The 24,785-nt window shown below is 37.9% G+C and overlaps 1 protein-coding gene across 10 annotated transcripts in view; it reads right to left on the bottom strand.

Moving 5' to 3' along the window:
• The window catches only part of MAP3K13 (mitogen-activated protein kinase kinase kinase 13), a 170,682-nt gene that overhangs the window by 129,953 nt on the left and 15,944 nt on the right, over positions 1-24,785 (bottom strand). For 6 of the 10 annotated variants that reach the window (XM_086674910.1, XM_086674913.1, XM_086674908.1 and 3 more), the window contains one exon: positions 12,629-12,756. The exons of 2 other annotated variants lie outside the window; for them this stretch is intronic. The gene's annotated coding sequence lies outside the window, so the exon portion shown is untranslated. Of the gene's footprint in view, positions 1-12,060; positions 12,603-12,628; positions 12,757-24,785 lie in introns of those variants that run through there. 2 more of the 10 variants (XM_086674916.1, XM_025913362.2) reach the window with 1 other exon arrangement.

The following is a 24,785-nucleotide window of genomic DNA, read 5'->3' as shown; positions in this document are numbered from 1 at the left end:
CACAGAATCGGAAACAGGCTCCAGGCTCCGAGCCATCAGCCCAGAGCCTGACGCGGGGCTCGAACTCACGGACCGCGAGATCGTGACCTGGCTGAAGTCGGACGCTTAACCGACTGCGCCACCCAGGCGCCCCTGTATTTGATATTTTTAATGGTGATATTTTCATCTATTTTCTAATTGTTTTATGTGTCCTAATTATTTCCAATATAAGTTTTTATATTGACTAACTGGTGACCTTGCAAAATTCATTAATTAGTTCAAATAGCCTTTTATAGATTCTACAGGGGTTTCTGTATACACAATCATACGATATGTAAATAATGACACTTTTGCTTCCTTTCTGGACTTTGGCCTTTTATTTCTTTTTCTTGCCTTATCATACTGGTTCTATATTAAGCACCTAATATACATCATCTCATTTAATCTTTACAACAATTCATTGTTATTACTATTTATGTAAGGCAAGAAAACTGAGACTCAGAAATGTTCAGTAACTTGCCCACTCAAGATTGCACAACTATTAACAGATCTAGAATTCAACCCCAGGCACTTTTACTCCAAACATGTACCAATGACCCCTAGCTTATGAGTTTGGAAAACTGAGAGGCACAAAAGCCAAAAAAAATGTTATCAAATTAATAATGGGAAAAAATCCCATCAAAGGCAAAGGATATGAACAATTCACAGAAAAAAGATATTCACATATTCTTTTAAATATGAAAAGATGCTCAACCCCGCTCATAAGGAGAGATACACACATTAAAACAATGCTAAAATGATGCAGCCTCTATGGACAGAAGTATGTAATTACTGAAAAATTGAAAAATATAACTACCATGTGATTCAACAATCTCACTTCTGGGTATATATCCAAAAAAACTGAAAGCAGGATGACCTCAAAATGTTATCTGCACACCCATATTCATAGCAGCATTATTCACAACAGCCAAGAAGCAGAAACAATCCAAGTGTCCATCAATGGACAAATGGATAAACAAACTGTGGTATACAATGGAATGTTATTCAACCTTAAAAGGGAAGGAAATCCTGTGATTTGCTATAACACAGGTGAAACTTGAGGACTTTACACAAAGTGAAATAAGCCAATCACAAAAAGACAAAAACGGTGTGATTCCACTCATATGAGGTATGTAAAGTAATCAAACTCATAGAGATAGAAAGTAGAGTGGTGGTTGCCAGGGGCTGGAGGGAGGGGGAAATGGGGAGTTGTTATTTAGTGGGTATAGAGTTTCAGTTTGGCAAGGTGAAAAAGTTCTGGAGATCTGTTTCACAACAATGTTAATATACTTATTACTGTGGAACTGAGCACTTAAAAATGGTTAAGATGGTAAATTTTATATTCTGTGTTTCTCATCACAACTTAAATTTAAAAATTATCTTTAAAAACTTTAACAAATTTTATTATAAATTCTAAAAAAAGCTATGCTGAACCATTTTTTAACCTATCAGATGGGCAAAAATCCAAAAGTCTGATAACACTCTCTTAGTTGGCAAGGATATGAGAAACAGTATTTTTTATTCACTGCTGGTAGAGTACAAATTGGTACAAACCCTGGGAAAGGCGACTAAGCAATATTTATGGCACCTTTTGTTACAGCTATTATACTGTGATAAATTTAATCTTGGAGATATATTGTATGCATGTATGAAATGATATATGCATGGGTTATGAACTTCAGCATTATTTACAATGGGAAGATACTGGAAACAACCAAAATGCCCATCACTAAGTGACTAGTTGGATAAATTACAATACATCCATACAATGGAATACTATACAGCTATTTAAAAGTGAAGACATTAAAAAAAATAAATAAAAGTGAAGACATTCAACATATATTACAAATTAAAAAATTAATAACAGTATGTGTAACAGTATTTGTAAAAAGGACAAAAGAATCTGTGTATAGTTTTATATTTCCCGGCATGTACATCAAGAAACTCTGGAAGGATACATCGAATAGTAATAATAATAGCAGTTTGGGGCCCTGAATGGAAACTGAATGGATAGAGGACTGGTAAGGAAAGAAGACTTTTCAATGCAGTTTTCTATAAATTTTGGTTTGGGAGTCATGTGAATATATCACCTATTCAAAAAATTAACTAAAAAATTTCTATGCTTAAAAATAAATTTTAATGGCACTGACATTAATATATTCATAAAATGAGTATTTACGAAGTGTCTACTATATGTCAAGTAGGTACTATCTTGGACACTGGCGATATAGCACTGAACAAGACAAGCTTCTTATATTCTAGTGGGAAAGAATGTATATGTTGATTTTATTTAAAAAAATATACACACACATAATTCTGAATATTATATATATTCATGTATACATTCATATATAGCATGTACATTTGACTATATGTCGTATGTGTGTATACATATATATTTTTTCGATAAAATGAATTAAATAGTGCTAGGTAGCGGGGCGCCTGGGTGGCTCAGTCGGTTAAGTGTCAGACTTCAACTCAGGTCACGATCTCGCGGTCCGTGAGTTCGAGCCCCACGTCGGGCTCTGGGCTGATGGCTCAGAGCCTGGAACCTGTGTCCGATTCTGTGTCTCCCTCTCCCTCTCTCTCTGCCCCTCCCCCGTTCATGCTCTGTCTCTCTCTGTCGCAAAAATAAATAAACGTTGAAAAAAAAAAATTTTAAAAATATCTGAAAGGAGCCCAGAAGGCTAGGAAGAAGGTCGAGTAGGAGGACCCTGAGCTCACCTTGTCCCATGGATGCAACCAGATAACACTCACATCAGTGTAAGTAACCCAGAAAATGACCCGAAGACTGGCAGAGCAAACTCTACAACTAAATGTAAAGAAGAGGCCACATCAAAGAGGATAGGAAGGTCAGAGATGCAGTGGGAAAGCTAAATGGACCCACAGGACTGTCTGCCTGAGGGAGGGACGAGCGAACTCAGAGAAGGGAAGAAATAGATGTCATAGTGTCCCGGTGTCATAACCTGGAAGCCCACAAGGGGAAGATGAATCCCCATAACATTTGGCTTTGAAAACTAGAGGGGCTGGATTTTGCGAGTACTTACAACCAGTGGGACTTAAAGCCTGGAATTTTAAAAATCAGTGAGCTCAGTTCTGGGGGAGCTTTGGAGAGTGATAGGAAACTGCGCTCTTACCCTTAGAGAGACAGCACAATAAACAGCTCAGGAAGATACAACATGGAAGCAGTAGTTTGAAAATGCCTGGGGCATATGGGAAGGAGAGGTATTTACTCATCTTAGAGCCTGTCCTGGAGAGTTAGGGATTATAGGGAGACTCCTGCAGGAACAAAGGAGCTGGCAGGTGCTATTTCCCCCACCTGCCCCCCGGCATAAATACACAGTCACGTGCACAGCACCAACATTCCCTACCTAGCTTGCTTACACCAAGCCCTGGCCCCCGTTAGCCAAGCTTGCCTCAGTCCAGGTGCTGCAGGTCCCCTCCCCAAGACACCTAAGCAAACCTTGCAAACACCATGTCTTCTGACCCATGTACTTTATGGAGCCTCAATCCTGACAGCAGGAGCAGTGGGTCCCCTTTCATAGAGGCCCTGCACACACTTGTTAAAACTGCATGCACCACGTCCATGTATTTTATGGATTAGCCCAGCCAGTCCTGTTCCCAGCAGCAGAGGCACATCCCTTCTTCCCATGTCCAAATCTTGCAGACACTACAGCCTTGCCCCGAAGCATGTTGCAGATCTACCCTCTCCAATAGACTTTCTTTTTTTTAATGTTTTATTTATTCTTGAGAGAGAGAGAGAGACAGAGAGAGACAGAGAGAGACAGAGCAGAGCATGAGTGAGGGAGGGTCAGAGAGAGAGAGGGACACAGAATCTGAAGCAGACTTCAGGCTCTGAGCTGTCAACACAGAGCACAACATGGGGCTCGAACTCACTAGCTGTGAGATCATGACTTGAGCCGAAGTTGGATGCTCAACCGACTGAGCCACCCAGGCGCCCCTAGCCCCTCCAACAGACTATCAGTTAGAGTCCATTCAAACCAGGGCCACAAGCCTGGCAGTGTGCAAGCAGCCCCGACAGGGGCCAGCACCAATCCAAAGAGATTCCTGCCCTGGCGACAAGGAAAGATACACACACAAATCAGACTATGGACCCACAAATGTGCTGGGGCAGACAGCTGGTCTGATTGCAGGCCTCCTCCAACAACAAAAACTTCTTAGGAGACAAACAGGGAAAGCGCCCTGCAGTTTGGTGCTACTACATCTCTGGCAAATGCCTGGTCTGACTAAACTCAAGCCAAAGGCAGCCCCAGATTGGCCCACTAACAACATAGGTACCAAACCCTGCCCACAACAGGCAAAGAGAGCCATTGGAGATGACTGGACTGAGGGAAAAAGCAGCTCAGTCACAACAGCCAAAAAGTAGCATACAACACACATACGAGACACCCCTGCAGTGCCAGGTTCTAGAGAGGACACTGCATTGTAGAGCACTACAGGATCTCTTCTTCATAAGGCCAATGCTTTCAAGGTCAGGAGACATAGCTGACTTTTCTAACACAGAGAAACAGACATAGAGAGTTAGACAAAATGAGAAAAGAGAGGAATATGTCCCAAATGAAAGAACAGGATAAAATCACAGCATGAGAATGAAATGAAATGGAGATAGGTAATATGCTGGTAAAAAATTTCAAGTAACAGTCACAAAGATACTCACTGGACTTGAGAAAAAAGTGGAGGACATCAATGAGACTGTTAACAAACAGATAAAAAAGAACCAATCAGAGATGAAGAAAATAATAAATGAAAATAAAAATCTAGTAGATGGAATAAATGGCAGACTAGAGGAAGCAGAAGAATGAATCATCAATCTGGAGGAAAGAGTAATGAAAAAGCTGAGCAGGTGACAGAACAAAATTATGCAAAATGAGAATAGACTTAGGGAACTCAGTGACTCCATCAAGCATAATAACATTCATATTATAGGGATCCTAGAAGAAGAAAGAGAAAAGGGGGCAGAAAATTTATCTGAAGAAAAAATACCTGAAAACATCCCAAATCAAGGGAAGGAAACAGAAATTCAGATCCAAAAGGCACAGAGATCCCCCAACAAAATCAACCCAAACAGGTCCAAACCAAGACATATAGTAATTAAAATGGCAAAAAAGTAGTGATAAAGAGAGAATTTTAAAAGAAGCAAGAGAAAAAGAAGACCCTTGCATACAAGGGAAACCTTGTAAGGCTGTTAGCAGAAATTCTGGAGGCCAGAAAGGAGTGGCATGATATATTTAATGTGCTGAAAGGAAAAAAATCTGTAGCCAAGAACACTCTATCCAGCAAGACTATCATTCAGAATAGAAGGAGAAATAGAGTTTCCCAGACAAACAAAAATTAAAGAAATTCATGACCATTTAACCAGCCCTACAAGAAATGTATGCTTTGGGTGGAAAGGAAAGACCATAAGTATGAGTAAGAAAAGTAGGAAGCACAAAAGCAGTAAAGTATATCTGTATTAATCAGTCACAGGACTCACACACACACAAAAGGATGTAATGTATGACACTATATACCTAAAACGTTGAGAGGAGGAGGAATAAAGAATGGGTTCAGACTTAAGCAACCATCAACTTAATATTGACTTCTATATGCAAAAGATGTTTTATATACAGACCTAATGGTAACCACAAATCAAAAACCAGTAATAGATATGCAAAGAATAAAGAGCAATGAATCCAAGTATATCACTAAAGAAAGCCAACTTATCATGAGAGAAGAGAGCAAGAGAAGGTACAGAAAAGAATATGCTGCCTACAAGAGACTCATTTCAGACCTATAGACACATGCAGATTGAAAGTGAGGTCATGGAGAAACAGTTATCATGCAAACTTATGAGAAAAGAAAGCCAGGGTAGCAATGCTAAAAGTAAACAAAATAGACTAAACAAAGACTGTAACAAGAGACAGAGAAGAACACTATATAATCATGAAAGGGGACAATCCAACAAGAAGACATAACAACTGTAAATATTTATGCACCCAACATGGAAGATCCTATATACATAAAACAGTAACAAATATAAAGGAACTTATCAATAGTAATACAATAATAGTAGGGGATTCTAACACTCCACTTACAACATCAGACAGATCATCCAAACAGAAATCAATAAGGAAACAGTGGCTTTGAATGATACATTGAATCAGATGGCTCTAACAGATATATTCAGAACCTTCCATCCTAAAAAAGCAGAATACACATTCTTTTCAAGTGCACACAGAACATTCTCCGGAATAGATCATATATTAGGCCACAAAACAAGACTCAACAAATGCACAAAGATTCAAGTCATAACACGCATTTTTCGGACCACAACACTATTAAACTAGAAATCAACCACAAGAAAAAAATCTCAAAGACCACAAATACATACAGATTAAATTACATGGAGACAAATGAAAATGAAAATACAATGGTCTAAAACAAAAGTGGTTTTGTTTTTATTTTAATTAACAAAAGTGGTTCTAAGAGGGTAGTTTATAACAATACAGGCCTACCTCACGAAGCAAGAAAACAACTCAACCTAACCTTACACCTAAAGGACCTGGAAAAGAACAACAAACAAAACTCAAAACCAGCACCAGCTGAAAGAAGGAAACAATAAAGATTAGACCAGAAATAAATGATACAGAAATGAAAAAACAGAAACAATAGAACAGATCAATGAAACCAGGAACTGGTTCTTTGAAAAAAATCAACAAAATTGATAAACCTCTAGCCAGATTCATAAAAAGAGAGAGGGAGGACTCAAGTAAACAAAATCAGAAAGAGGGGAAATAACAACCAATACCACAAAAACACAAACAATTGTAGGAGAATATTATGAAAAATTATATGACAACAAATTGGACAATCTAGAAGAACTGGATGAATTCCTAGAAACACATAAACTACCAAAATGAAGCAGAAGAAATAGAAAATTTTAACAAACCAATTACCAGTAATGAAATTGAATCAATAATCAAAAAACTCACAACAAACAAAAGTCTAAGACCAGATGGCTACACAGCTGAATTCTACCAAACACTTAAAGAAGAGCTAATACCTATTCTTCCCAAACTTTTCCAAAAAATAGAAGAGGAAGGAAAGCTTCCAAATTCATTCTATGAGGCCAACATTACCCTGACACGGAAACCAGATTAAGACATCACCAAATAAGAGAACTACAGGCCAATATCTCTGATGACCATAGATCAAAAACCTTCAACAAAATATTAGCAACCTGAACCCAACAATACACTAAAAAAAAATCATTCACCATGATCAAGTGGAATTTATTCCTGGGATGCAAGACTGGTTCAATATTCACAAATCAATCAACATGATACATCACATCAACAAGAGAAAGGATAAGAACCATATGATAATTTCAATAGATTCAGAAGCATTTGACAAACTACAACACCCATTCATGATAAAAACCTTCAATGAAGATTAGAAGGAACATACCTCAACATATTAATGGCCTCATATGAAAAACCCACAGCTAACATCATACTTGATGGGGAAAAACTGAGAGCTTTTCCCCTAAGTTCAATAACAAGACAAGGATGTCCACTCTCATCACTTTTATTCATCATAGTACTGGAAATCCTAGCCATAGCAATCAGATAAGAAAAAGCTGGTAAGGAAAAAGTAAAACGTTTGCTATTTGCAGATGATATGATACTTTATGTAGAAAATCTGAGATACTCCACCAAACAACTACTAGAATTGATAAATGAATTCAGTAAGGTCTCAGGATATAAAAATCAATGTACAGAAACCCATTGCATTTTTAAAGTTTATTTATTTTAAGAGAGCAAGAGAGCAAGCATGGGTGTCAGAGATACAGAGAGGGAGAGAGAGTACCCTAAGTTCATACTCACGAACCATGAGATCATCACCTGCACTGAAATCAAGAGTCTGATGCTGAACTTACTGAGCCACCCAGGTGCCCCTAATCCACTGCATTTCTATATACTAATAATGAAGCAGCAGAAAGAGAAATTTAAAAAACTACCCCATTTCAACTGCAGCAAAAATAATACCTAGGAATAAACTTAACCAATGAGGTGAAAGACCTGTACTCTGAAAACTATAAAACATGGATGAAAGAAATTGAAGATGACACAAAGAAATATAAAGACATTTCATGCTCATTAATTGGAAGATCAAATATTGTTAAAATGTCCATACTACCCCAAGTAATCTACATACTTAATGCAATCCCTATCAAAATACCACCAGCATTTTTCACAGAACTAGAACAAACAATCCTAAAATTTGTATAGAACCACAAAGACTCTGAGTAGCCAAAGCAATCTTGAAAAACAAAACAAAACTGGAGATATTACAATTTCAGACTTTAAGTTATATTACAAAGCTGTAGTAATCAAAACGGTATGGTACTGGCACAAAAATAGACACATAGATCAATAGAACAGAATAAAAGGCCTAGAAATAAACCTATATTATATGGTCAATTAGTCTTCAACAAAGCAGGAAAGAATATCTAATGGGAAAAAGTCGCTTCAACAAATGGTGTTGGAAAAACTGGACAGGTACATACAAAAGAATGAAACTGGACCACTTTTTTACACCATACACAAAAATAAACTCAAAGTGGATCAAAGACCTAAATATGAGGCCTAAAACCATAAAAATCCTAAAGAGAGCCAAGGCAGTAATTTTTCTGACATTGGCCATAACAACAAAGCAGAATACACATTCTTTTCAAGTGTATACAGAACATTCTGCAGACAGATCACATATTAGGCCACAAAACAAGTCTCAAAAAATGCAAAAGGATTGAAGTCATAACATGCATTTTTCAGGCCACAGATATGTCTCCTGAAGAAAGATAAACAAAAGCAAAAATAAACTATTGGGACATCAAAATAAAAAGCTTCTGTACAGCAAAGGAAATAATCAACAAAACTAAAAGACAACTTACTGAATGGGAGAAGATATTTGCAAATGACATATCCAATTAAAGGTCAGTATCCAAAATATATGAAGGACTTATACAAGTCAACACCAAAAAAAAAAAAAAAAAAATTCAATTAAAATATGGGCAGAAGACACGAACAGGTATTTCTCCAAAGAAGACATACAGATGGCCAACAGACATAAAAAGATGCTCAACATCACTCATCATCAGGGAAATACAAATCAAAAGCCCAATGAGATATCACCTCGCACCTGTCAGAATGGCTAAAATAAAAAACTCAAGAAACAACAAGTACTGGTGAGGATGTAGAGAAAAAGGAACCCTCGTGCATTGTGGGTGGCAATACAAACTGGTGTAGCTACAGTGTAAGACAGTATGGAGGTTCCTCATTAAAAATAGAGCTACCTTGGGGCGCCTGGGTGGCTCAGTCAGTTAAGTGTCTGACTCTTGATCTCAGCTCAGGTCATAATCTCAAGGTTTGTGAGTTCAAGCCCCGCATGAGGCTCTGTGCTTACATCGCAGAGCCTGCTTGGGATTCTGTCTCTCCTTCTCTCTGCCCCTCCCTTGCTGTGCTCTCTGTCTCTCTCCAAATAAATTAACTAAAAAGTTTTTAATTAAAAAAAAAAAAATAGAGCTACCACATGCTCCAGCAATTGCACTACTGGGTATTTACACAAAGAATACAAAAACACTAATTCAAAGGGTTACATGCATTCCTATGTTTATTGCAGCACAATTTACAACAGTCAAATTATAGAAGCAGCCCAAGTGTCCATTAATAGATGAATAAAGAAGATGTGGTGTGTGTGTGTGTGTGTGTGTGTGTGTGTGTATGGATGGATCTAGAAAGTATAATGCTAAGTGAAATAAGCCAGTCAGAAAGAGAAATACCATATGATTTCACATGTATGTGGAATGTAAGAAACAAAACAGGACCTCCTGGTTGGCTCATTTGGTTGAGCATCTGACTCTTGATTTCAGCTCAGGTTCATGATCCCAGGGTCCAGCATGGATCAACCCCCACATTGGGGCTCCAACATCAGGACTCCAACAGAGCCTGCTTGGGATTCTTTCTTTCTCTCTCTCTCTCTCCCCCCCCCCCCCTTCTGCCCCTCTCTCCCATACTTATGAGCTCTCTCTAAAAAAAAAAAAAAAGAAACAAATATACAAAGAAAAGGCAGACAAACCAAAAACCAGTCTCTTAACTATGGAGATCAAACAGAGCGGTAAGGGGGGGGGGGGGGCGGGGGGATGGGTGAAATAGGTGAAGGAAATTAAGAGTACACTTAGCACGATGAGAATGGAGTAATGTATAGAATTGTTGAATCACTATATTGTACAAGTGAAACTAATATAACACTATACATTAACTACATTGGAATTAAAAAAAAAAAAAACGGGCACCCTTTCTACTCAGCTCCCATGAAGGGAGGGGGGCATGACTTAGCAGACACCTGGGGATGAAGAGAACATCACCATCCTGTGGTTCAGGGTTTGTGTGAGGTCCCAAATCCTTTCCATCCAGGAGCAGTGAACCAAAGTTTCATCTGTGGCCTTGTGTCCTTTCCTAGCACCAAAGAGCCTTCCAACAGACCTCAGGCTTAGACAGAACCCTAACTATAAAAATGTCAATTAAAATAGAAAAACAAATGAAAAAATATCCAAAATGGTCTTACGATTCAGCTGGTACACCCTTGTATGGCCTTCCAGGTTAAAAGATTGAAAGAGCTTCTTCCCTGGCAATAGAGCCACCTACCATGCTGGCTCCCTTCCTAGGACCTTTCCACCACTGCCCACCAACAACCAACAACTATAAGTAACCTGGCCCAGGAGAGGCTATTGAGTGGGAGGAATGAATCAGCTCAGGAACCAAGAATCATGGAGATTCAGCAAGCTAAAGGGTGAGTAAAGGTTTCACTTTATTACAGTCCTAGAACCTGCTAAGGACAGTGTGTCTTGGGCTTCTATTCCACCCATGGTCAGTTGGGGCCAATTACCATCATCTGGGCTTCCGCTCAGTCCTGCAGAAATATGAGGCAGTCTAGAGAAAGACTGGATGTCCCTGAGATCTGAGATAAAGACAGAGGAAAGGGGAAACCATGTGTACTTACTTCTACATAAACAATGTGTATCCTCAGCACTCCTTGATTGATTTGAAAGGCTACTGGCTAAACAGGTGGCATTTATAACTTTTATATATTAACGACATCAAACTTTGTTTCTATATTAAAAGTCATAAAATTGTCCTGTACCAGGAGTGTTTTTTTTTAAATACATGTGGCAAAACAGAAAAAGAAAATATCAATTTCTCCAACACCAAATGCAAACTTAACATTCTTAGAGCCGCTAGAGCCGCATTCAATAAAGTCAATGTTTGTGTAACGATGTGTGTAGTTCCTGGAATCTTTATCAACGTTGAACAGCAACAGCTGAAATACAACAATTCCAATTTAATATATGAAATTTTATTGTACTGGGAATTTAGACTGGGAAATTAGTATGCATGTCAAAATCTTAAAACAGATTTCTACAAAGTTGCATGAAATTCCTAAAGCTGCTTGCCATTTCCCTCTAGTTCACCAAGTCCCTCCCCTTTGAAAACACTTCATGCTGTTCTTAAATCTAGGCTCTCAACAGCTTATTACATTGTATTAAGTTCTACTTTATTTTCATTCATTTCATTTCTTTGGATCACAAAACCCCCAGTTTGTCTGAAAGACTATCAAATATTTGCTAACATAAACTTGTAACATGAACCTGAACTAAAGGAAAAGCCGCTGGAAAGAGCACAGGGGAGAAATCTAAGCACTACTTAAGATTATTTCTAGGTATTATTTTCTGGCCGCAAACATCTTCATTCAGCCAAAGACAAGACATTAAAAGCCATCTTATGCAAGCAGGACCCGTTTTAGCAGAACACCTGCTGAAAAATTTCATGGTGTTCCTCTTCATTTTTTAAAATGCTGAAGCTTTCTTTTAACTAAGTGCAGTTACACAAGATTTACACCAGGCAAGACCTTATTTTAATCTAAGATGGAAATTATTCCCACAATCTTTCTACATTGGAATGTATTTAAAAAAAAATTACTTACACCACGCAGCAAAGTGAAATCTGGACAGACAGCATGAAACTACCGGCAGCCACCTATTTCCTCACAGACTAAACTTTGTTCCCTTCCTGGCTGTTTCTGGATCAGGTTCACACTGATACACGTTTACTGTGGCCTTGGAAGCTACCACCCAGTGGAGCGAGGTGGGAGGGTTTGTTAATTTAACTACTGCTTGACCACTATTTAGCAGCAGCTTCTTTAAGGTCGAGTTCAACGTGTTTAAAGAGACAAACGCAAGGAAGATCATAAGGTGAGCCTGAAAAATCTCATAATCTCTGATAGTTGGGCTTTGGTTTCTGAGGACGTTTCTTTCCCATATGTTCCTAGGGAAAAACTAATATAGTCGTTCCTCTGAGCTTCAAAAACCGTGTTTTCTTTTAATAAAAGTTTTCTCTTGTCCTTAGAATCTATACATTGTGCAATCATGGCAAAAAAGAGGCCAGAAAGTTGCTTCTCCCCCACCTTCATTCCCTCTCTTTCACTAGTTAGGGGAATAATGCAGAGTTCTTGTTAAACTTAGTTCTTTCTGACATTGAAACCACCTGCTTACCTAAGAGTAAAAGTGGATCCCGAATTCTGTTCTTGGCAAGATAAAATGTTATGCTGCTTCATCTTCTTCCACATCCCCAAGCTTCTTTCTCTTCTGAGCTACTGTATTTCTGTAATTTGTAGCATTAGCTGTTGAAGCAGAAACCATTTATTATGTACTTACTGCACTAATCACTTTATAAACATTATCTCATTCTCTCCTAGGCAACATATTTGGGGATCATCTTCAATTCTTCTTAGTCTGCTTCTCTATCCAATTAGCCCCTTCTCTATCCTGGTGATCTTCTGCAGTTAGAACTGTGGTAGGCAGAATAATGGTCCCCCACAAAGATGTCCATTCTCTTATCACCAGAAGCGTGAATATGTTACTTTACATGGCACAAGGGACTTTGGCAATGTGGTTAAGGTTAAGGACTTTTAGATGAGGAGATCATCCAGATGGGGCCAACCTGACCACACGAATCCTTTAAAAGCAGTGAGCCTTTCTCAGCTGTGGTCAGTGAGGACTGGACTTGCTTCTGCTGGCTTTGAAGGGGAAGGAAGGGAACCACTAGAAGCTAGAAAAGGCAGGAAAACAGATTCTCTTCTAGATCCTCCAGAAAGGGATGCAGCCCTGATGATACCACAGTTTTAGCCTACTGAGATCTGTGTTGGATTTTTTTTTTTTCCTAATGTTTATTTATTTTGAGAGAGAGAGAACACGTGTGCAAGTGGGGGAGGGGCAGAGAGAGGGAGAGAGAGAGAGAGAGAGAGAGAGAGAGAGACTCCACCTTTCCAGTGCAGAGCCCACCTCGGGGCTAGATCCCATGAACGGTGAGATCATGACCTGAGCCAAAATCAAGAGTCAGGGGGCTAACGAAGCCACCCAGGCACCCCTTTGTGTTGGATTTCTCACCTACAGAACTGTAAGATAATAAATATGCATTGCTTTAGTCCTCTAAGTTTGTGATAATTCATCACGACCGCAATAGAAACATAATACAGGTACTTTAATTTCAAAATTAATTTCCTTTGAAAATATAATACCAAAACTGAATAGTATACTCCAAATGAAGTCTGATAAAGAAAAAGCTAATTGTAGAACTATTAAGTTCCTTATTCTGATGCTACACTTGGTGGACTCCTAACTTTTTGGCATACAAACTATATCACACCAGGTGCCTGACTCTACCCTCATTCTTTTTTTCAACTAATTTTGGAGATGAAATGCAGAGCTTTATGTTCAATTCAATTGAAATTTCACCTTATTTGTTCTAGCCCATCCTTCCCAATGATTATGTTTAATCATGCCTCTGTACTGTCATAGGAAGTACCTTTTTAAGCCTAACTGCATTTACTTAATTCTCATGTATCCATCAAGTTATTAGTAAATAAACATTGACCAATCAAGATCAAAAACAGAGTTCTGAAATGGAGGACAGATTTTTGTTATTAGAGATCTTCAGTTTGACACTGATCATGAAACAAAACTCTTTGGGAGGCGCCTGGATGCTCAGTTGGTTAAGCATCCTACCCTTGACTTTAGCTCAGGTTATGATCTCATGGTTGGTGAGATCAAGCCCCACATCAGGCTCTGAGCTAACAGCATGGAGCCTGCTTGGGATTCTCTCTCTCCCTCTCTCTCTGTCTTTCCCCAATGCACGCTCACTCTCACACAATATATACATAAACATAAAAAAGGAAACTTCTTTGGGTACACAAGTTTGATCAGCTACAAACCACCTACTCTCATACAGCTTACTTTTTTTTTTTAATTTCTCACACATATCAAGAGAATAAAATGCCTTAATAAATAAAGATGTGTCCACAGCATACTGGAAATGGAGATGTGGTTAGGTTGATATGAGCAGTTTTTGTTTTTTAATAGTTTGGTGCTGTCTCAATGATTACCATTTTCTTTGTTAAGAGTTTACAAACTATTAGGGTGCCTGGATGGTTCAGTCAGTTAAGTGTCTGACTCTTGATCTTGGTTCAGATCATGATCTCATGGTTTGAGAGATTGAGCCCTGCCTTGGACTCTATGCTGACAAAGCAGTGCCTGCTTGGGTTTCTCTCTCTCCCTCCCTCTCTGCCCCTCCCCAACTGGCACTGTCTTTCTCTTTCTTTCTCAATAATTAAATAAATAAATAAGCAAACAAACTTTAAAAAAAAAAGTTTACAAACTATCAGTTAATTATTCTTTCTAGAAGTCTACTTGAAATTAAAAGAAAGTTTATCCCATTGAAGGAAGTGACAACTAATTCTGTCTCAAAAGAGGATATGTGAATGGAGAGGGGGATAGGGGAAACACTATGAAAGAAGGCATGGTGGAAGGAATGAGCACAGGGCACCCTTGGGAGAGTATAAAAACCCAACTGGTCAGAGCGATAGTGGTTATTGGAAAGTAGTGTGAACTGGGGTTGAAACATATGATGTAGTCTTAAAAGGGGGACTAGGACTTCAACTTAACACAGGAGAAAATAGAAAGAAGTAAAAGATTATTTTTTAAAGTTTATTTTTGAGAGAGAGAGAGAGAGAGAGAGAGCATGAGCATGTGTGCCCAAGTAGGAGAGGGGCAGAGAGAGGGAAAGAGAGAATCCTAAGCAGGCTGCATGCTAACAGCATCAGTGGGGAGGGGGTGCTCAATTCCACGGACCTCAAGATCATGACCTGAGCTGAAATCAAAAGCCAGGTGCTCAACCGACTGAGCCACCCAGATGCCCCAAGAATTAAAGGATTTTAAAGCAAGAAAATGAAATAATAACACTAGTGCTTTAATAGCCTAATTGAAAAATGGGAAAGTATATGAAGAGTTCACAGAAGAAAATGTAAATGGCTCTTAAATATATGTAAAGACACTCCACCTCATTTTTAATAAGAGAAATATAAACTGAAGGTACAATGACATAATTTTAAGCTATATTTTAACCTATCAAATTGGCAAAATTCAAAGTCTCATAAGACACAATTTTGGTGAGGCTATAGGGAAATAATAGAGGATAAAATGGTGGAAATTCTAAAATGCAAATTGGCAATTAAATTATGAATGCACATTCCCTTTTACCTAGTAGTAACTAAAAACATACACATGTAAAATGATGTATGTTCGTGGATATTCACTACAGAGAGAATTGTTTGCAAAGGTAAAAGGGGTCAATCAGTAGGGAACTGGCAAATCAAATTACAGTGCAGATATCCAATAAGACACTAGAATTAAAAAAAAAAAAGCAACTTCGTGTTATTGATTAAAATAATGAAACTATAACAAATTTTAAAAAAGATATAGACCAGCATATTTAGAATGCAACTATTTGTGTATGTATGAAAGAGTATGTGTGTATATGTACATGAGTTATGTACTCAGAGAATCTCTTAGGAAGAATATCCAAGAAACCAGAAACAATGCGTTGTCTTTAAGGAAGAGACAGGATAGTTATAGTTCAGAGGTATGAAGGAAACTTCTATATCCTTTTGTCTGTTTTGAATTCTCACCAAAGTTGATATTACCTATTTAAAAATTGATAGGTGTGCTAAATAGCAATGTTGTATTCTGGAATAGAAAAAAGTATAGTAGTGGGGTGCCTGGGTGGCTCAGTCAGTTGAGCAGTCCAATTATTGATTTTGGCTCAGATCAAGATCCCAGGGTCGTGGGATCGAGCCCTGAATCGGGCTCTGTGCTGAGCATGGAGCCTGCTTAAGATTCTCACTCTCTCTCTCTCTCTCTCTCTTTCTCTCTTTCCCTCTCCCTTTGCCCTCTCCCTTACTGTCTCCCTCTTTCTCTAAAATAAGAAAAAGAAAAAGTACAGTAGGAAAAAGTCTGGTGAAAACTTATAGTCTGGATTTTAGTTGTCATGCACCAATGTTAATTTCTTAATTTTGAAATTAAGCCAAAGCCAAACAAGCCAAAGTTATGAGAGGTGTTAACATCAGGAGAAACTGAGTGAAGGTACCATTTTTGCAACTTTTTATAAACCTAAAATTATCTCAAAAATAAAAAATTTCATAAACCAATAAATAAATATTAAACAGCTATTAGGGCAGTTGCAGGGGCAATGGCTTGGGAGAGAAGAGGGATTAGAATCAAAGAGGCCAGATGGGAAACTGGGAGTAATCTTGGCATGAGGTGCATTAGGGTAAAAGTTATGAAAATACAATGAAACGAGCTAATGTGGAGATGAGATTCATTTCAAAAGAAAAAAAATCAACAAAATACTTGCAATAGCAGAAAGCAGAGATAAGATCAGTGATGCCAGTGACAAAAGATGGAACTGAGAGGAGGAAGCTTATTTAAAAGGGAATGAAGTTCATTCATTCATTCATTCATTCATCCATTCATAAGTATTTGCTGGTACCCTCATGGCAGGCTCTATGCAAGGCACTGGGGATATGAATAAGTTTATAAATGCCAAGTAAGAAGTGACCCTAAAATGTCCAAGCTCAATTGTCCAAAAGGCATTTGGACATTACAGGGTGACAGTCCTGATGAGGGCACAGAACTGGGGTAGCTGAGAAAGATGACAGAGACTAAGGAAGAAGAAGCGAAAACTGAGCCATGGGACAGAAACACAATTAGGGGGAGAGAGGAGTAGCAAAGGAGACAGGGAAGGAATGGTCAAAGGGGATAGAAAATAAGTAGGACATGGCAATTTCCTGGAAACCAAGATAAAAGAAAGATCAAAGAAGAAGGGTTCCATCAAATGCACTGTTCAAAAAATGAGGGTAGACAAAAGTCCATAAGACAGTTAACAAGAGAAATCGCTGATGGCAAAGGAGGTCACTCAAGAGAACTTTTTCACCTTTAGTAAAGCCTAAATGGAACCCAAATTACCCAAATTACAGAAGTCAAAATTTTCTTACAAGAAAGCACTTCTAATTTAAAGGCCTTTGGGAAATGAGATCCCATCTATTATCATGCTTCTCAAACTGAGATACTTGAAACCACAAAATAGATCTGTATGCAACATCAATTTTGTTTGGAGGAAAATATATTGAAACAGAGGAATGCAAACTATGCATGAGTTCTGAAGACAAATCCTGAAATTTCAAGCATAGAATGTCTTATAGGAGGTCCCCTTCCAAATTCTAGGGCTACAAATTCATTCTCTGCTTCTTTAAAGGGGTTCTTGGGCAGAGATCTGAGAAGCACTGATGTAATGGCCAGCTATACTGAAATGTATCCTTTCTACTGAAATTCAGGATACGTAAAACTTAAAAAATAACTTTATGGGTGGCTCAGTCAAACATTTAACTCGATTTGGGTTCAGGTCATGATCTCATGGTTCGTGAGTTCAAGCCTTGTGTCAAGCTCTGTGCTGACAGCTCAGAGCCTGGAGCCTACTTCAGATTCTGTGTCTCCCTCTCTCTCTGCCTTTCTCCCTCTCTCTCTCTCTCTCTCTCTCAAAAATGAACATTAAAAAAAAGAAAATGTCATGGAAAAACTATCTAGGGTTAGTGATTTTTGTAAAATCAATGGTCTACTCTGATGTCATGTGAATGGAGAAATTATCATCATTTCTTATCCTAGTGCAATTCTGATACTTAAGAGATTTTTACTGTTTAAAAGAAAATCAACTTTAAGAATGGTTAAAATGAACCAGCTTCTTTTCTAAGTGTTTGGGTTTTTAAACTAAAAGTTATATAGCAAACACCTCTCATATTCCATTTTATATACACTCCCTTACATTTCAAGAAAAAAAAAAAAAGCTAATGCAACGCTAAACCTAGAATACAGAATGACAGCTCTCACAAGTATTTCATTCAGCCCAGGCTGTTGGCTCTCATGATTAAGAAGAACTAATAACTATGGGGGCGCGTTACCACTTCTTAACACCTGGCCTACAACTATCACTTCTTAACATGGCCTATAACTCTCTGCGGTCTCATTTTAAAGGAATTTTGACATTATCATATTTCGAGAAAGCAAATCTGAATTGATACTCTAGGGAATAAACAATACATTATTTTCTTTTCCCACTTGACCTTCATAATCATGAGATTGGTAGAATTCTCAATGATTCCCTTTTCGTCTTAAATATATATTCATGAATGTGAATTGAATACATGCACTTTGAATGTCAGGTAAGTGGAATTGTTAATACCACCATGCAATTTGGTATTTCCTGAAAGAATTGAAGCATGTTTCTACAACCAGCAATTCAACTCTCAGGCACACTCCGGAGCAGAGCTTCTCAACTGCTGTGCCATGGTGCCCAGGTAGGCAACAAATAGGTTACAGGTGTGCCCAGATATGGCTCTCCTCAGCTCTCCAGCCAAGCAGAAGCTCCCAGGCCAGAGACACGGCTTTGTTCTTTTAAGGCAGCATGTGAAACAAACACTACCTATCATTCCTATGTGTGCCATGACATGGAAAATGTTGAGAAACATTGACAGAGAAGTTCTTGCACATGTGTAGCAGATACGTATACAGGAATATAGGTATATATAGGAACAATGTTTGTAGTATCTAAAAACTGGTGCATCTCAAATGTCTATCGATCAATTCATCTGCTAATAAATTCTGGAGTACTTGTACAATGCAATATTATACAGCAGTGAAAACTAATGAGCAATAGCTATGTGCATTGACACAGATAAATATAAAAATATAATTCTGAGTAAAAAAAAAAATTCCCAGAAAAATACGCATGATAGGATTCCATTTTTATGAAGTTCCAAAACATGTTAAACTAATCAATATACCATTTGGGGATACACAGTGTGTGATAAAAACCACTGAAAAAAGAAAATTAACAAAAAAAAAATTCAGAACTTTAGTTACCTCTGAGGGAGCAAGAGAAGTTTGGGAGAAGAGAGGAGTATATACAGTATATTGGAGGTAAAGGTAACAGAGCTTTTTTAAAACTGGGCTATAGGGAAATGTAATATGTTTTCTACATAGTTATTCGATAAACCCTACAGATATTTTATAAACATTGTGTATCTACTCAATATTTAATAAGCATCTTTTATAAGAGCCCTACTTTTTTCCAAAAGTAGACAGTGAAAGCATGTGCTGTCCCTGTAATAGTATGAAGTACATGGAATGGTAGGGAACAGAAAGCATGATATTCTACAGAACACTGCAGGTCAGGCCCTGAATCTTTCACAAAGGCCCTACAGACTCACACATGAGTGCAACAATAAGAGATTTGAAAGCTAGACAGTAATTAAAATTAAAACAAAATTTAATATGCTATCATTTTATGAGGCACCATATACACAAATTTTAACATTAACTAAAATATGGATTTAAAGAATCAGGACCGAATAAACTGCCAGCCTGTGGATGAATAACTCCTCTTGCTATTTTCTAAACAGTCAACATTTCATTGTGTATTTAGACCACACAAAAGACATTTACAGAATGACAATACTTTAATTCATCATGTATATCCAGCAAATGTTTGCTTAGTCAAATGCCTGTCTGTTTGTCAATGTCATTTAAGGGCAGGTTTATAAAGCTTCAAGAGCAAGAACTGGGTCTGTTTCAACTGATATGATTCCCAAGGAAAGAACAATGAAAACATTTTAAGAATTCTGTCTGTCCTCTGTCTCCTTTTATTTTAAGGACTAGACAGTGAAAAGCCATTTTTCTAAGCAGTGGATATTTTGCCAATATAAAAGAGATATAAGCACTTAACCTCCAATAGATACATTTAACCTCCAAATTAATTAAATTTATTATTTTTTATTTGAAATATAAAAGAAATCCAGTTTGAACTCTCCCTTAAAAAAAAAAACAACTAGCAGCAGATAGGTTAATGTTTACACAAAGCCAATTTTTTTCTCTTTGTTTTTTTTTTTTTTTCCTTTAAAGTTTTAATGGGTGAATGACCTTGCTGGAATTCCCCGTCAGTTCTGGAGTATCTGTTTGGAAATTTCAAATAGAAACTACTTTCACATGATACATTCGAACGGTATGCCAAGTGGTATCTGTCTCTGCACCTTCAACCTGGACGTTATATAACAGATGAATCAATAAACTTTACACAAAATGAAAGGCTTCTTTTTCTCCTTATGCTATTTAAGAAAAGATCACTTAAATGTGTTTGGCGTTATATATTTATAGAGCCAGTTACACATAGAAAACCTTCACATATTTACCCTGTTCAAGAAAATTGCCCTTGATACAGCTTCAAGTTATCAAAGACAGACCAGTTTTTAAGCATGTCAAACACTGAACATTTCAGGCTGAAATGAGAATCTGAGCCAAGAATTAATTCCTGTTAACTAGTAAACATTAGTTACACAAGTAGAATAACTATCTTAAAATCTAGATAATATAAGGCATTTTTATTTTGCTTTATTTTGGAATTTCTTAAAATACTTTCACTGAGAGGGAGTTATCTCAGATTTATTGTGCAAGGCTTTGGACATGCTGCCTTTTCCAGTGTGTGGCAATTATGAAACTAACTCGAAACCACCAATAATCAATAGGGTCATAAGTAACAGTGGGGATGATTTAGAACAGAAACAAAAGACTTCCCCAACAAAACTTTTCCCCACACCTCTTAGTTTCACCCTTGGCTCTTCTCTCCCTCATTTTCAGAAGATGAAAGTATATTAAATGTTGCCTAGGATTTTAGCCCAGTCATCTATCCTGCTCTCAAAAATTGGTTCAGGATAGATAAAAATGAAACATTTCACAATCTGAGTTTCTATAGAACTTGTCAGTGTCTCAGAAGTCGAGATGAAGGGTAGAGTGAATGGGGAAAGACTATCAGGGCAAGTTCAGGAGAGGAATCACTGCATTTGAACATTGTCCCTAGACTATTTCTCTACCATTTTATAATAATGCCTGGAATCTTCTCAGTATTACAGGTTTCTTAAAGAATTTTAATCCATTAGTATGACATCACAATAGTTACAGGATAGAATTACAAGCCATTGAATTGTTCCTCTTGCCCAAGCTCACAATGTTTCCTGTCGCTACCTACGTCTAGTTAGGAAGAACAATGAATGGGATAGTAATTCAATGTCTAACTGCAGCCCTGATTTTTCAGAGGAAGTTGGAATAAAAATGTGATGGCGAGAGGCAGGGAAGAAAGAAAACTTAATCAAATTGCTTTCTCTCAAGCATTCCCCCTTCCATCTCCACGTCCCTATTCCCATCTAGTTAGCAAAAAGGAAAAAAAAAAACTTTTGCTATTAGTTTAGAAATATTAGTTATGTAACATAAACAATTCATAATTATTTCCTAACCTTTACATTCCAAAATGCTTTCTTTAAACGTGGTGCAGGGGCACCTGGGTGGCTCAGTCGGTTAAGCGGCCAACTTCAGCTCAGGTCATGACCTCTCGGTCCGTGAGTTCAAGCCCTGCGTCAGGCTCTGTGCTGACAGCTCAGAGCCTGGAGCCTGTTTCAGATTCTGTGTCTCCCTCTCTCTGATCCTCCCCTGTTCATGCTCTGTCTCTCCCTGTCTCAAAAATAAATAAAACTTAAAAAAAAAAAAAAAGTGGTGCAGTATAGGGACACCTGGGTGGCTCAGTCGGCTAAGTATCTGACTCTAATTTCGGCTCAGGTCATGATCTCACAGTTGTGAGGTTAGGCTCTGCACTGGGCATGGAGCCTGCTTAAGATTCTCTCTTTCTCCCTCTCCCTCTGCTCCTCTCCACTCATGCTCTCTTTCTTTCTCAAAATAAAAATAAAAAATAAAATAAAAGACACAATGCAATATGGACAGATGTCTTAAAGCATATTAGTAAAAACAACGGCATCTCAGGCAAGGGAGGGGATTTTAAGAACACCTTTTATGATTTTTAATATATTTTGGCACACATATATTTATAACCAAAAAGATTCCAATAAGGTTATTTTCATTTTGGAAAATAAAAAATATAAGCCATTCAATGCAAAGATTTTTATGTGATGTTACCTACCAAACAGTAAACTCTTAAATGTAAAAAGAAGTGTTTTGGCTTCTAGGATATAGTTTCATTTTCACAAATTATGGAAAGTATATTCAGAGCCCTTTGTTGTTGTTGTTGTTGTTCAGGGCTTTCTCTTCTTGACCTCCTTTGTCCTAATGACTCCCATATTGATGTCTTCTGCTCAGACCTCTTTTTTCTTCTATGGTTAGTCTTGAAATTTCTTAACCAAAAACAGTAATAGCTAATGTATATTAAGCCAGACATTGTTCTGAACACTTTACCTAATCAATTTAATCTTGACAACAACCCTGGGAGATACTTCCAGTTTAAAAACATACTGTTATCCCCACTTTACAGATTAGGATCTGGAAGCAGAGGTGGTTAATACCCCATTTGCAACAGGGCAGAGTAGCAAAATTTGTGTTTTAAATAATTTGCTTGTCTTTTCCTTTTCCTTTGTTGTTGTTTTTTTTTTTTAAATCTCTTTAGGAAGTATTCCCAAAGGAATGATACATGGAGGAAAAGGGTATGTGATTTTGTTATTTTCATTATGTATCTCCATGTTTTTTTCCCAGGATTTTTCTAATGCAGTGATTCTCAACTTATTGTCTCTGGACCAGCAGCATCACCATTACATGAGAACTTGTTAGAAATGCAAATTATCTATCAGGTCCCATCCAGCCCTACTAAATCAGAAACTCTATGGTAAGGCCTACCAATATGTTTTTGTTCACACACACACGCACCTAATTTTTGTTAAATTACTCCTCTGGAGTGATTCTGATGCATATTAAAGTTTGAGAACCATTGTTCTAAAGGGTAAGATAACCATCGGTTATGCAAAAGATCCCATTTGGCCACATATTTAATGTACTGAGGTGTAACTGCCTATCTTTTACTAATTTTATTGCATCTCTTGGAAAGGGGCACTCATTTCCACAAATATTTATTAAGCATCTACTATGTGCTTGAGAATGAGTGCTTGAAGAGCTAACCGTCTAGTTGGACAAGGAGAAATGTAGTTTTTTATTATTTTTTTAAATGTTTATTTATTTTTGCGAGAGACAGTGTGAGTAGGGGGAAGGACAGAGAGAAAGGGGGACAGAGGATCCAAAACAGGCTTTGCATTGATAGCAGCGAGCCTGATGCGGGGCTCAAACCCATGAACCGTGAGATCATGACCTGAGCTAGAGTTGGAGGCTCAAGTGACTGAGCCACCCAGGCGCCCCTACAGGGAGAAATTTAATAATTACAATGCCAGGTAGTAATTCAGTGACAGAGATGCACTGATGCTGAGGGGAAGTAAACTGTAGTAGGTTATGTCTTGATCTCTTAGGAATTGCTGCACTCTACCGCACGCACCATTTGAGAAACGTTATTTTATGCCAGTATATCCTACCCCTCACCCAGGGCCCATGCCCCAAATCAGGGCATTACCATACCAGCACTCACTGTTATACAGTGATTAACAAACTCAGCAAGGTAGTTCCTCCGTGGTTAGAATCCAGAGCCTGTGTAGAGAAAGGAGCCAGTGTCTAGAGCTCCTAAGAGTCTAAAGAGCTTTCCTATTCTACTCCACAGGTAACTTGACAATAATTCACCCCTTTCCCACCACTATCTCATGTTTTTCATGATTGTGTCAGATAGTTTCCAAAATATAAAAACTTTCAAATACCTTCTGTACCCTTCCAAGTTCACATTCTCCTCTATAATACTTTAATCACTATTCTGAATCTAGTGTTTATCAACCCCCCCCCAAAGTACTATTTTTCATCTTTATGAAAATGTATAAGGTGCTTTTGAAACTTATTTTACTTAACATTCCTTTTTGAGATTGATCCCTGTTGAGGTAAGAAGCTCTATAATGCATTGGTGAATTTATGCCATTGAATGAATAGCCCAGCAAAGTTTATTCATCCATTTTCCTCTTGATAGATGTTTGGGCTATTTCTTTTTTTCTTTCTCTTTTAAAATAGTGATGCAATAAGGGCATCTGGGTGGCACAGTCTATTAAGCGTCCGACTTCAGCTCAGGTCATGATCTCATGATCTCATGGTAAAGGGGTTTGAGCCCCATGTTGGGCTCTGCACTGACAGCACGGAGCCTGCTGGGGATTCTCTGTCTCCAGCCTCCCTCTGCCCCTCCCCTGCTTGCACACATGCACGTGCTCTCTCCCAGAAATAAATAAGCATTTAAAAAATAAAACAGTGATGCAATGAACATTTTAATAGATCATTTCAGCAAATATGAAGGGCCACCACATTTTTAAAAAATGTGTCTGAATCTTCTTTCCCCTTTTTTATAGTTTAT

Source organism: Puma concolor, chromosome C2, assembly GCF_028749965.1.
Source record: "Puma concolor isolate L17-30 chromosome C2, mPumCon1.1.hap2, whole genome shotgun sequence".
NCBI lineage: Eukaryota > Metazoa > Chordata > Mammalia > Carnivora > Felidae > Puma > Puma concolor.
This window is presented reverse-complemented; position numbering and strand designations above follow the sequence as displayed.